This window comes from Mastomys coucha, unplaced genomic scaffold (genome assembly GCF_008632895.1).
Source record: "Mastomys coucha isolate ucsf_1 unplaced genomic scaffold, UCSF_Mcou_1 pScaffold21, whole genome shotgun sequence".
Taxonomy (NCBI): Eukaryota; Metazoa; Chordata; class Mammalia; order Rodentia; family Muridae; genus Mastomys; species Mastomys coucha.
In genome coordinates this window covers 154,290,662-154,304,883 of record NW_022196904.1, presented here as the reverse complement: position 1 = coordinate 154,304,883, position 14,222 = coordinate 154,290,662, and positions in this window count along the sequence as shown.

Below are 14,222 nucleotides of genomic sequence, written 5' to 3'. Positions count from 1 at the left end.
AAACGTGGAAGGATTTGAAGGTTAGTGGCCTGGCTAGTTTTACGTCACATGACACAAGCTAGCTTCATTTGGGAAGGACTCTCAACTGAGAAAATGCCTCTTTAGTAAGGTTTGCCTGTAAGTAAGTCTGTAGGACATGGTTTTAATTGGTGATTGATGTGGTGCCATCCATGGGCCAGTGGTCCTGGGGTGTATAAGAAAGCAGGCTGATTCAAGGCAGAGGTGGCCAAACCTTTAAACCCAGTACTCAGGAGGCAGAAGCAGGCTGATCTCTGAGTTTGAGGCCAGTTAGGTCAACTGAGGGGGCTCCCGGACAGCCAGGGATACACAGAAAAACTCTTTCTTGAAGAAAGAGAGAGAGAGAGAAGAGCAAGTAAGCAAGCAGGCTGAGTAGGACCTGGGAAGCAAGCACTCCACGCAGCATTTCTCAATGGCCTCTCCTGCCTCTAGGTTTTTGCCTTGAGTTCCTGACTTGTCGTCATTACAAACTACAAGCTATACGATGAGATAAACCTTTTCCTCCAACATTACTTTTGGTCATGGTGTTTATCACAACAATAGAAACCTAACTAAGGCACTTAGCAAATGGTGTGTGTGTGTGTATAATCTTGATGTTGATTGAAAGGGATATATGTTTCCCCACAAATCCTTATTGTTGGGTCACGTGACAGAGCTTATCCTTTCTGATTTTGTCCTCCATATTCTTGTTCATCAGTATTTGCTTGGAGATGTCAATCAAACCAGTGCCACTGCATGAGTAGCTCTTAGAGCCTAGATAAGAATGTGCTATAGTCATCCAATTGTGATGGGAATATTCTCTGATCATTCATCCCTTTTATGAAAGGCATCTTCACTAACTCTTGTTCTCCTATGATGAGTCCTTTTTTTTTTTTTTTTTTTTTTTTTTTTTTTTTTTTTTTGCCTATGTAAACATGAGTGCTCACATCTATTTAACAAAACATGACTGGGTTCTCTAGGGAGTCTCTGCTCATTTTCTGTATCCACTTTGAAGCCAGAATCAACAGGTTACATCAACCCATTTATCCACATGTTCCTCTCGTCACCTCCCAAAGCATGTCAGGCATGAAGGCTTTGTCAAGATGGTCACAAGGGAGAAAAGTTGAAAGCTCATGCTGAACTATGAAGCCAGACTTAAAGTCCCCATTAAAAGACTCCATTCATTCCAAGAGCCCTGTCTTCTATTGCCTGCTGTCACCATTTCCTCCAGGTGTCCACTAACCACTAGATGCAGCTTCCTCCTCTCTGGATTCCTCACCACCATTTACAATTTTAGTCCCCTCAACCCGTCTTCATTAGCTCATGTCATTGAAGTTTTAGTTTCTGTTCACCAAAGTATCTCTTGAGATCAATCCCTCTTAGAAGGCAAGGGCATGCTGGGTGGTGGTGGTGCACACCTTTAATCCTCTGTGCTCCAGAGGCAGAGGCAGGCAGATCTGAGTTAAGGGCAGCCTGGTCTACAAAGGGAGTTCCAGGACAGCCAGGGCAATGTAGAAACCTGTCTCAACAACAACCACAAAAAGAAGGCAAGGGAATGACACATTCTTTTTTTTCCAAGACAGGGTTTCTCTGTCTAGCCCCGGCTGTCCTGGAACTCACTCTGTAGACCAAACTGGCCTGAAACTCAGATATCTGCCTGCCTCTGCCTCCCAAGTGCTGGGTTTAAAGGTGTGCACCACCACTGCCCAGCGGGCACATTTATTCTTACTAGAGACTAGAATAAAACTTAAGGGCAGAGTTTGTGCTTTATATACTTTTTTAAAAATCAAGCCTTTTCCTTGCTATATAGCCCTGGGTAGTCTGGTATTTGTTATACAGCCCAGGCTTGTCCCAAACTCAAAGCAATTGACTCTCTTCTGAGTATTGGAATAACATATGTACATCTCTAGCTTGCATTTTCTTGTTTAAAGTTCTTCCACATCATTTTGTCTTATACCTTGCTCAGGACCCATTTTCTCCCAGCTTCAATGCTCTGCTCAGCTATGGTAGTCCTCTTTCTCTCAAGCCTACTGTGTATAGACTTATGCTTTAGTCTATTCGGGTTGTCTCTCAGAGCTGTGCTAATAGGTCATTTATGAGGGTGAGTGGTGGTGGGATACCATCTTTCTTTAAAGATCAAGGTCAATGTAGCTATGTTTGTAGGTTCATTCAGGTTCTCCCCTATCTACCAGACTTAGCATTGATTTCACTTGCTCAGGTTACTTTACTGGGTTCTCCAGCATAGAAATAATCCATTCTCCTCCTCTTTCTTCTCCTCCTCCTCCTCCTCCTCCTTCTCCTTCTCTTCCTCCTCTTCATCCTCCTCCTCCTCCTCCTCCTCCTCCTCTTCCTCCTTCTCTTCCTCCTCCTCCTCAGGCCTTGCAAGTGTTGGGATTACCATACCCAGAGAGGCTGGTGAGTCTTTATTGGTTTTCTGTTCTAGTGAACACTGGTTTGCAGATGGACACACAGCCATGCCTGCAGTCCCAGAGGCCATCTTCCTCCTACCTCCCCGTGGAGCAGGAGTGTGATATGGTAATGTGTCCAGGTCCTAGAGGTGCTTTGTAAAGTAATTTCTCCAGTGTTGGCAGGAGCTCTGGTTCTGAAATAGGGAAAGGGTGTTTACATTCTGCAAGTACAATCTCAAGAATGCTTTGTCTCCGGGTTGCTCTAGCTAAGCCCCAGAGCTCCCTGGCATGCCAGGTACCTCCTTTGTCTCTGGAATAGGCTGCCTCTACCTTAGAAATCAGTCTTGGAAGATGTAAGAGAAACTAGGCTGAGTATAACAAGAAGGCCCACTTTGAGAAGGCGTTTGATTCTTGCCCCAGGTACTGCTGCCTGGGTCAGACATCCTTGCTCCAGAAAGAGGGGACAGTTCTCCAGGACAAGGCTCAGCTGCTCAGAACAAACGTGGAGGCAGGCGAGGCTGCTCAACAACCACTTGCTAAGTCAATACACTGAAAATATGTGGGTGAGAAAACAGTTCAGAGGACACAGTGGTGATGTTCTTAATCAACACCTAAGGAAGAGCTCTCACTGACCCGCACTTACAGTCGTAATAACCATGGTTACTATTTACTTAATTAGGCACATTCTGTTTCCTTGAACCCCATAAGACACAAATTCAGCCAACAGGTGGTCTTTTCCCAGTTAAAATAATTGAGCATGCTCAGGCAACAGCACAAAGTCCGAGGAACTTGCCTGATGTCCCAGGGACAGTAAGGAAATTAGGATGCAAAGCCGCCCTGCACAGAAAGCCCTTTGTTCTTCTCCTTGCCCTTCAACCCTGCTGTTGCTGCTCTTTTTCCTGCAACAGGGCAGGACTGGGTTTCCTTGAAAAGAGGCATCGAGAGGCCCAGCCCACAACCCCTGCGGGGAGATGTGGGCATTTTGTATCACCCCCTTTCTTTTGCAACAGGCATGAATTCAACTGGGATGAATTCCTGGTAGGCAACCATATCTTCCGCCTGCTGAGCTTTACTTCTAACACCTACCTGAGGCTAGATCTTACCACAGCTCAGTCCGCTGCCCTGTCTTCCTAGCACCCCTCCCCCTTCCCCTCCCCCTCCCCCACCTATGGTCCCACAGCTCTCCTCTTCCTTTCTGTTCCCCTCGGTCCTCTGGTTTGGAGGGCAGGTTTCCATTTTGCCAGTGAAAAAATCTTATTTCGGGTATTATTTTATGAGCAGGCCTATGCACAAAATCAGCATCGGATAAATATGCGTTGACTTGTTGGCTAAATTCTAGACAAAAGATGAAAAGGCTTTGGATCTAGTAGGTGGAAAAGTTGGAGGGCGGGTGCAGAGTGGAGCCCTGGCAATGATCTTGACTGTTCCCTTTGCTCTTCTGTCCTCTTTCCCTGCCCCCGCCGCCTCTTAGCGCAGGCGCGGCCTCCGTAGCATATTTAGTATTACCGCTGTCATCTGAGCACAGAAACATCCAAACAGATTGAAAAGCTCCAATCGATGCCAAAGCAGAAGTGTGCACACAGGGGCTAGTTTCCTTGGAAGTGCTTCAGTTGTAATTAAACTCCAAAGACAAATATGCTAACAACTCCCTTGACCTTCCAGTGAGAAACAGCAGAACTGAACTGCTAGGGTCAGAAAGGCATCTCTGGAGTGGCGGAGGCGGGGGTGGGGGGCACACACGTGTGCCCACCTTTGCGGTCACTGTCCGCAGATGGCTTCAGGACCCACACGCTCAAACGCTGGGCTGGGCTGGGGGGTGGCGGCGGTGCCTGCTGCTGCCGGGCTGCGGCTGAGATCATTCTGTTGATCTCGTTTTACACAGCGCAGCCCGGCACAGGCAGAGTACAGAATGTTCTCTTCTGTGAACCGAGCCTGAACCCTTCCAGCCCACTTTGTTTGACGAACCACACAGACACAGAGGGAAAAGACAGGGCAGATAACCCCTAAATCGTTGGAATCATGGTGTTCTTTGGGATTTGGGTTTAGGCCACTTGCTTTTCTCTGCCTAATGTGAAAAAAAAATTTTTTTTTTCAAACCTTGCTTTCCCGGAAGAGTGAAATGCCTGTAATGTCCTTCCTCTTAGACAGGACTTGGCACCAACTTTGGAAATTATAAAGTCTGACACTGTCTCTCTTTAATTTATTTTTCTCCTCTTAGGCATTCAAAGAACAACAGCGAAAGTTAGCTTCCTATAAAGGAAAGATGAGGTGTCTGTGGCTTGGAACTTCTCCCTGGGTTATTATAAATTGTGTTCTCGGACTTGTTGCTATGGGTAGGATATGTATGTAATGGGGAAGGCTTTGGGCCAGTGGCTTCTATACAAATGAGCAATGAGAAGAGCCCTGAGTGGGGAAGGTGGCTCGCTGTTCCTCTACCGAACTATAGTCACCTTGTTTCAGGGTTAAGTGAGCAAGTTTGAGGTCACAAGTGGCTTGCAGGCTGCAGGCTGATCTGGGGTAAAACTTCAGTAGATTAGATGGTGCTGTCCAGTGTAGTGGTTTCCCAACTCACTAGGAATAGTCATAATAGTCGTGATAATACATCTGAAGAGAGGAGATCCTACAGCTGCCTAAGTGCTTACATGTCCAGACTTCCCCTCTCATCTGACCGGGAAGCTGAGATCATAGGTGCACAGTGACATTCTAGGCTCCTTCTGGTGACAATCATAACAACAACAGCAGCAATTCTTAGCATTGTTATTGATGATTGAGACAGGGTCTTGCTGTGTAGCTCAGGCCAGCCTTTTGGTCTGAGATTATCCTGCCTCAGCCTCCTGATTGAGTGGGAAGATTACAAGGCGTGAACCACTACACCTGCTTCCTGAGTGTGAAGACTACAGGCGTGCACCACTACACCTGGCCACAAGAATGTTTTCTGATAGGAGTAGGTTCCTTCCTTTGCACTTGCATTTACAAAAAATGGGTAAATTACACAGCTTTGTGTGAGATGTGGATCTGAATTTTCCTTTTCTTTTGAGAGTTTGTGTTATGCTGCGTGGATGGTATTCTAGGTTCATTGGTGAAAGGTTCATAGGTTTGTCATATATACTGGCTGTCTATAACTATCTTGCTGCTGTACCAATGATACAAATTCTTCTCTTGAATTCACAGTTGTGTCACCTCCTGGTTTGGGGCTTCTATAGTCTGTCTTTTGTTCATGGTTGGCAAGGACACTCAATTAATTTTGTTATCTATCTATCTATCTATCTATCTATCTATCTATCTATCAATCATCTATCACCTATCTATTTTGTGTGTAGCTTTGGTTGTCCTGGAATGGGATGTATAGACCAGGCTGGTCTTGAACTTACAGAAAACAACTTCCTGTGCTTCCCGAGTGCTAGGAATAAAGATGTGTGCTATCACGACTGGCCTACATATTTATTTACTTACTCACACAAGATTTCACCACATATGTAGTCAGCCCAAGCTTGCTCTGACTTGAGACCCCCTCTGCTTCAGGCTTGAAGAGCTGAGACAACAGGTGCTTGCTGTCACACTTCAACCATTCGGGAGATTTCTACATGAATACCTTTGCTTCTGAGATGGTTTCAGTTCCAAGAGATTCTCCGACAATATGTTTTTTTGAAAAGTCATGTGTCATGATACAATCAGAATATTGGCTAAATAGTTTATTTATTTTACAATCTTCTATTGAAGTCTGGTTAGGTCTAAATGAGTGACAAGAGTTTAGGAATTGTGAGATGAACAAAGCCTGTTTACTTCTTCAAAGATCTTACTATCCAGGGGGAGAAGTAGAAACACATATGATATGGAATAAGTACACACGCATCTATACAGCTGAGGATGTTGATGTACCCTCAGAAGAAGTAATAAAGTGTGCTCACAGAAGATGTCAGGGACCAGGTGAAAATTTCCATTTGAGGAAGCTGAGGCAAGAGCTTCGGTGAAAGGAAAAAAATTATGCAATATTTGTGGTGAAAAGAGTCACACGGAACAGTGGATCATCCAGGAAGTAGAATGCAGTTCTCATCCTGAGTGGTGAAGGCTGATGAGTGTAAGAAGAGGTTAAAATTTTTTTTTCATGTAGATCAGGAATATCCACTTCTCTATCTTGTGCCTTTACTAACTTTTCCTGCTAAGCTTATCCAAAACCCCATACTCCATTATAACATTCCAAGAGGTCAGGATGAATCGTTGAGACTGACTCATTGTCAGTCCTGGCTTGAGTTTGCTTTCTCATGTGTTGTTGTTTTTCTCCTTCTGCCAAGTTCCCACGAGCCCTAGGCTGGTGTTGAACTCCATATGCAGCTGAAGATGATCTTGAACTCTCTTGAACTCTGACCCGTCTGCCTCCAACTCCCAACTGCTGAGATTGCAGGCATGCACTACCTTCTCTGGTTTATCAGTCCTTCCCCTTGAGAGCAGGGCTTCATGCACAAATCTTCAAGCACAAATAATTCTCTCTCTCTCCCTCTCTCCTTCTCTCCCTCCCTTCATCTCTTCCTTCCTCCCTCCCTTCCTCTTTCCATTCTTCTCTCCTTTCTCCTCCTCCCTTTCTTTCTTTTCTTTTCTTCTTTTCTTTTTCTTTCTTGAAACAGGATCTCAGTATGTAGCCATAGTTGGCCTGTAACTTGATACATAGACCACCTGTTTCAGCTTCTCAGTGCTTGGATTAAAGGCTTGTGCTACCATGCCTGGTATCATGTTATTTGATGGTCTTGAAGAAATTTTGAGTCAATGATATAACTCAGCATGTATATTTGGGAGGTAGACCATAGTCTTAGGGAAAGTGAAAGAAAGCCTGGAAATAGGATGTGAAAGGAGACAATGTTAATCATGTAGACCAGGGAGAGCAGAACACAGTGGACCAATCAGGTAATATGGTAGCTGGTCAAGGCAGAGCCAGAAAAAAGACTTGCCTGTGGGCAGGTTGTCTGACCACAGCCACTGAGTCACTTTCTCCTGGCCTGGGTGCCGATGGCTGGCTGGCTTCTGAATTTTGCTCACAGATGGCAACAGGGGGAGTTTTTACTTGTTCTTCTGGACTATGTACATAGTCACACTCTGTATGTAGCCCAGGCTGGCCTCCAACTTGAGATCTTCTTGCTTCAGATTCCGGAATGCTTAAGATTACCAGCATTTGCCATCAACCTGGCCAACAAGGAGAATTTTGACAAGAATATCTTTACTTCAAAGATGGTTTCAGTTCCAAGAGATTCTTTATGATATTATTTTTGAAAAAGTCACTGTCAACACACTATCAAAATATTGGGACTAATACAAGGAACACAGATGAGGACATTGACCTTTCTTTTTATGAAGAACAGATGATGTACTGAGATTCACACAGGCTGAATTGGAGAAGTCCAAGGGACCTTCATAGAGAGAACTTCACTCTTGATTTCAAGAGACTTACCTGGACTTAGGAGTTATGGCAACTTGGAATTTCAGCAGCATAGAGAAACCAAGAACATGCACACATATAAGAGCAAAAAGAAATGTTTGACTTTGAGAGATGCTGGTATTTAATGAACACCTGTACTGGTTGATTTTGTGAGTCAACTTGACACAGGCTGGAGTTATTATAGAGAAAGGAACTTCAGTTGGGGAAATACTTCCATGAGATCCAGCTGTGGGGCATTTCTTCAGTTGGTGATGAAGTCGTGAGGGCCCATTGTGGGTGGTGCCATCCCTGGGCTGGTACTCTTGGGTTCTATAAGAGAAAAAGCTGAGCCAGGGGAAGCAAGCCAGTGAGATCCCTCCATGGCCTCTGCATCAGCTCCTGCTTCCTGACTTGCTTGAGTTCCAGTCCTGACTTCCTTTGGTGATGAACACCAATGTGGAAGTGAAAGATGAATAAACCCTTCCCCCCCCAACTCGCTTCTTGGTCATGATGTTTTATGCAGGAATAGAAACCCTGACTAGGACAACACCCAAGGAAGAAAAGCTAAGAAATAGCCTATTTCTCCCTATAAAGTTTTATTATGTTTTATATTAAGTGTATAAGTGTTTTACCTGCACATACGTATGTGTACCACATGGAAACTGACCCCGAGCCCTCTAGAAGAGCAAATGACAGTGCTCTTAACTGCTAAGTCATCTTTAGCTTCTCCCTCTTCATTCATGTAGCCTAGGATATCCTTGAACTCCCAGTTTAGCCAAAGATGATCTTGAGCTACTGACTACTGATCCTCTTGCCTCTTCCTGAGATGGCAGGCTTTCACTACCATACTTGGCAGTAATACAATTCCACCAGTATGGGCTTTCATATTGGCCCTCCATCTTGTCTGTTTTTTTTTTTTTTTTTTTTTTTTTTAAATACAGACCAATGCCTCACTTGGATGGGACATGGTGGTATCTGTCTTCTATACATGCATGAAGGCTATACTTGTCAACCTCTTGTGTTAGTTGACCATGAATCACAGTGGAAGACATTTTATATACATATCCAAGGCAAACATACACCAGTCCTTGTGTAATGAACACAAAAGGCTTAGTGAAACAGGAACCGCCGGATTCTTCTGCAACAACAATATTTTCTATTATATTTTGTTTCAGTAAAACAAGAAAATGCTAATTGGGTTCAACTAAGTTGCTATAACACCACTGATGGTTTTCAAAGCTGCAGCTAGAAAGAGATTGGCTTCAGGGGCTGTGTTTTCTGGCAGTCCACTTTCCCAAAGAGACTAGAAGTCTTTAGTGTGAGCTTTTCTTGAAGTGCAGTGTGGGAGAGTTTCCCCTATTTTCTAGGTCTCTCTTGCGTAGATACTCTTTTAGCTTTTGATAGGGCTATGTGACCCCTATCAACAGGATTGCTAGTGATGTGCGTAGATTCAAATGATAGTAATAATGCAGGTCGCTGGACTCTATATGATAAGGCTCAAGAAATTCTAGATGTTGGAACAGATGAGATTTTCCAGTCGGAGTTATTCAACCTAGAAAGCCTATGCAAATAACCCCCCTACCCACACCTGAAAAACTCCTAAATCTGCAACACATCTGGTCCTTAGCCTTCCAGGTAAGGCCACTCAACCTGTAGTGGGCATTTATTGAGTTTGGTACATCATATACATTATCCACACAATCTTTATAATCAAGCTCTAGGGGAGAGTTTAATCACTACCTTCTTTTTACAGATCAGAAATACCAAAGCTAGGAGCAACAGCTCTGCCATGATTGCTCAACCAGTGAATGCTGAGTTCAATCCAGTCAGCCTGTCAGCTGGTTTACAAAATGAAGACACTTGATTGACATTCCTGGGAAGATGCTTTCAACAGTTGCACTGGTGGGGTATATTGACCTTGGTCCACTTGAGACCAGCCCATCTCCATCACTGTGCCTCTCAATAAGCCTTGGTCTTGTCCCTTGGAAATCTTCCAAGCTCTTATCACTAGATTTTCCTCTTTTGGCTTATATGTGTCTTGGATGCAAACAATCATCTGACATGCTTTTAGGGAGTGGGGTGGAGAGCTGGAGAGCTGGCTCAGTGGTTAAGAGCACTGACTGCTTTTCCAGAGGTCCTGAGTTCAATTCCCTGCAACCACATGGTGGCTCACAATCATCTGTAATGGGATCTGATGCCCTCTTCTGGTGTGTCTGAAGACAGCTACAGTGTACTCATATACATAAGTAAATAAATAAATAAATAAATCTTCAGAGAAAGAAGAAGGGAGACAGAGAGACAGACAGAGAGACAGAGAACAGAGACAGAGAGATACACAGAGGCAGACAGAGACAGACAGAGAGACAGAGACAGACGGGGAGACAGAGACAGAGACACAAAGACACACACATACACACACACACACAGAGAGAGAGAGAGAGAGAGAGAGAGAGAGAGAGAGAGAGAGAGAGAGAGAGAGAGAGAGGATGGAAAATGAAACAAAAAGGAATATTGGGAGTGCACCTGTGACTGGGCCTCTGGGCTGGATGGGAGAAGCTGTCTGAAGTCTAGGCATTGGCCACTTGGCAGCTTTCACCTGGCAACAGCTTTCTGATCAGTTCCCATCAGCATTATCCCATGCTCAAGGTCTCCTGAAGGTTTATCTTTCTGCAGCAGCATTGCCATTACCATTCTCTACTGTGTGCTTGCTGCTGATACAACAGTCTAACTGTGGTTTTCATCCTTTCTTCTGATTCCTGGGCCTTCAGGATTCTGGTCTAGCTTATCAGATCACAGTTGCCCCACCTCTCTCTTATCTCTCCCACGGTTCCTCTACAGGAAGCTCTGCCTGGCGGATTTTTCTTTGTGTCTAGATAAGGTAGTGCCTATCTGACTTAATGGAGTACCTATGTTACGTCCCTGCCCGGCATGCATTCCTTCCCCCTCTCCATTCCTGTGTAATTTTAAAGTCAAAGGTCAGGCCTGACCTTCTTTTAGTTTCCCATCTTTTTTGTAGACACATTGTCCATGGAGAAATAGCACTAAATGATGTGGAATATCTGAATGCTTTGCGTTTTAGGCCCTCAAATACCTCCATCTATCCTTCCACTTATTCATTTGAAATGATTTTTCAAATTGTCTGTTAAATTTCAGACACAGAACACTCAATGACAATGGGACTAAGAATTGTTCTTATAACTCCAGAATCCACAGAGGGCTGTGGTGGTTGGAAATATGGACTTTTGCTATAATCTTGGGTATCTGAGTGCTTAGTGGTCACTTTGTAGTGCCGATTGGGGATGCTTAGGAGGCTTGGAGAGTTAAAAAGAGGCCCCGTGAGGCCATTACATGAAGCTCTGAAAATGAGGCCTGGGTCGAATGGGAGATTCCCAAGATTTTGGTGATGCCAGGTAATCCCTTTGAAATTAAAGCCCCAGACTTGGGACATGGATTTGGTGTTTGCTTTCCTGGTTTTTGGTTTTGCTTTGGTCCAGTGTTTCTTTACTATTTCCCCATTCCTCCCATCTGGAATGGTAAAGTATATTCTGTGCCGTTATGTGTTGCATGTATATAACTTGCATTTTGATTTTGCAAGGGTTGCAATTAAGAGGTCTTGAGTCTCAGAAGGGATCTGGGACTTTTTGAACAGTATCAAGATGATAAAAGACTGTGGGTCCTTTTGAAGTTAGACTAAATGCATTTTGCATTATGATATGGTCAGGAGAGTATAGGGGCTAGGAATGCAATGTGGTGGTTTGAATACCAAATGTTCTCCATGGTCTCGGGGATTTGAATGCTTGGTGCCCAGTTGGTGGTACTGTTTGGGGAGGTTTAGGAGTTATGCTCTTTTTGAAAGAAGCATGTTACTGTGGGATGGGATTTGAGAGTTAAAAAACAAAACCAAAACAAAAACTCACATCATGGGGCTGGAGACGTGGTTAAGAGCACTCGACGCTCTTCTAGTGGATCCATATTTGATTCCCAGCGCCCATGTGGTAGCTCTCAACTATCTCTAATTCCAGTCCTGGGGCGGGGTTCCAATGGCTTCTTCTGGCCTCCTTGGGCACTGAAAGCATGTGGTGCACCGACAGGCATGCAGGCAAAACACCCACACATAATAAAAGAAAATAATACCTCCCCCCTCATCCCAGATAGCCTCACATCATTTCTGCTTCCCTCTGCTTCATGCTTGTTGTGGAAGATGCAGACCCCCTCCACTTCCTGCTTGCTGCAATGTCTCCCTGCCATGACGGATTCTTATGCCTCTGAAACCATAAACTAAAATTAGACCTTTCCTTCCGTAAGTCGCCTAGGCCATAGCGTTTTGTATAGGAATAGAAAAGTAAGTAATGGGAGACCCACACAGTTAGTGAGCTGAGAGTGATTTTTTGACACCTAGTTTCCAGTGGCCATCTAGGAAAGTATCAGTGGTCAACTCCAAGGCTTTGGACAAGAAGTCAAGTACAGTAAGTAGTATGCTGAGAAATATCCTAAGCACTCCAGTTTTCTTTTGGCAATCTCTTTCCCTATGCCTCTCCTTGTGTCATGACCAGGGCTGGCTTCTGTTCACGAGAGAAATGGTCCAGGTGCTGGCCAGTAAGAAGGCTGTGGTTCCCTGGCCACAGCTTCTAGTTGAAACCTGAGGGTATATTTGCAACCAGACCAATGAGGAACACCCCCAAGTTCTTGCTGGAACTGCCTGTAGCTGCTAAGCTGCTGGCTGTAATGGAGCTTCCGGGGGGCTGCCCCACCATCACCTTCGGAAGCCTTGTCTAAAGAGGGGGCTGCACCAAGGAAACTTGAGACGGCAATGGATTCTGTGTAACACCTTTGAAGGGTCACATCCAGCCAATACCGTACCTTGGTAGACCATCCGTTGTCTTTGCTTCAGGCCGATTTTGCTGAGCTTCTTCAGCTCGTGACTCAGAGCTCTAACTCTCAGCGGCCTCCTTCATGATCTATACTGTGCTCACGCTTAACTGCAAATGAATAATAGCTCAAAGCACACTCTTCTGGCATCTGTCCTAACCTAATTGGCCTAGATGGATTCCTTGTCTAACCCTCGTTGTGTTGAAAGTCAAGATTAAACTGAGCTGATGCCTTCCTCTGGGTCTGGGTATGGACGAGTGGGTGATGTCTGTCTATTCCTGCTTGGAAACCTGTCCATAGTTCTTCCCTTGTTGATGACACCCTGAAGTGTTCTTAGCAGAGCTCGGTGCTTCCCGGCTGGCTCTGTCAGCTTATCGGTACATGAAGTCTGCTTAACATCTCTCCTGAAGGAAGATGTGATCCTTATACTGAGGCATGGTTTATAGTAATGTGCTTATGAGCCTATAGTGGACTTATAAACTGTAGAACTGAGTAAAGGCTAGGTGACAACAGGGAAGGAAAAGTGTCACCTTCATTTTAATACTGCCTCTGTGTGAGTGGTGGCCTCAAGTGTGTGCTTTGTCCTCTGACAAATTCTTATTAATGCATTAGTCTATCAATCAATGCCATATATTTAATAAGCATCAACTAGAGACCCAAACCTTTTATTAATATTGCATAGCTCTAAGCCAGTAGTAGCTTAATAAATACTTCCAGTGACTAATAAGGCGTTGCAGCTTTGAAGTCATTTGAGATAAAAATCAAACCAATAGAAAAAATTCTTGGCTTGTAATATAGGACTCACCTTTACCTCTGATTCAAGAAATGACCAAATATTTCTCAGCTAGGGTAGGGATGTTGTCCCTCCCTCTGGCATCTAGTGTTGGATTATTGGAGTATTGTCAGTCCTAAAAGTCAGAGGCTGGGGAACATTTTAAAATGCTTTTTATCAAAACAAGGTACACCTTGAACAAAAACATTTCTTCATTTTAAATGTCCCCAGGCTGCTCATGACTTCCTGTGCCTACATTTAGTTCCTGACTCAGGCCACAGGTGGATGGTCCTTGGGCTAGCCCTAGACCTTCTCCAGCCCACGGTTTCCTTCTTGCTTAATTCTTTTTCTCCTGGAGAATCTTTGGAGCGTTCCATGTCCACACTGACCCTCTTTAAGATAATTATGTAGTAAAACCTTAGGAAAGTAACTTTAGCAACCTGCTTAAGGTGGTTTTCAACCTGTGAGTCATGACCCCTTGGGGGAATTCGAATGACCCTTTCACAGGGGTTACCTAAGACCATCCTGCATATCAGATATTTATATTATGACTCATAGCAATAGCAAAATTACAGTTATAAAGTTGCAACACAAATTGTATAGTTGGGGGTCACCACAACATGAGGAACTGCATTCAAGGGCTGTAGCATTAGGAAGGTTGAGACACACTGTGTTAAGCAGAGCTATAAGCAGCTCTACTTAGAGCCCCTTATCTGCAGGAGAGATGGCTAGGTAATAGGCCCCTTTCCAGGTGAGGGGGTTGTAATTC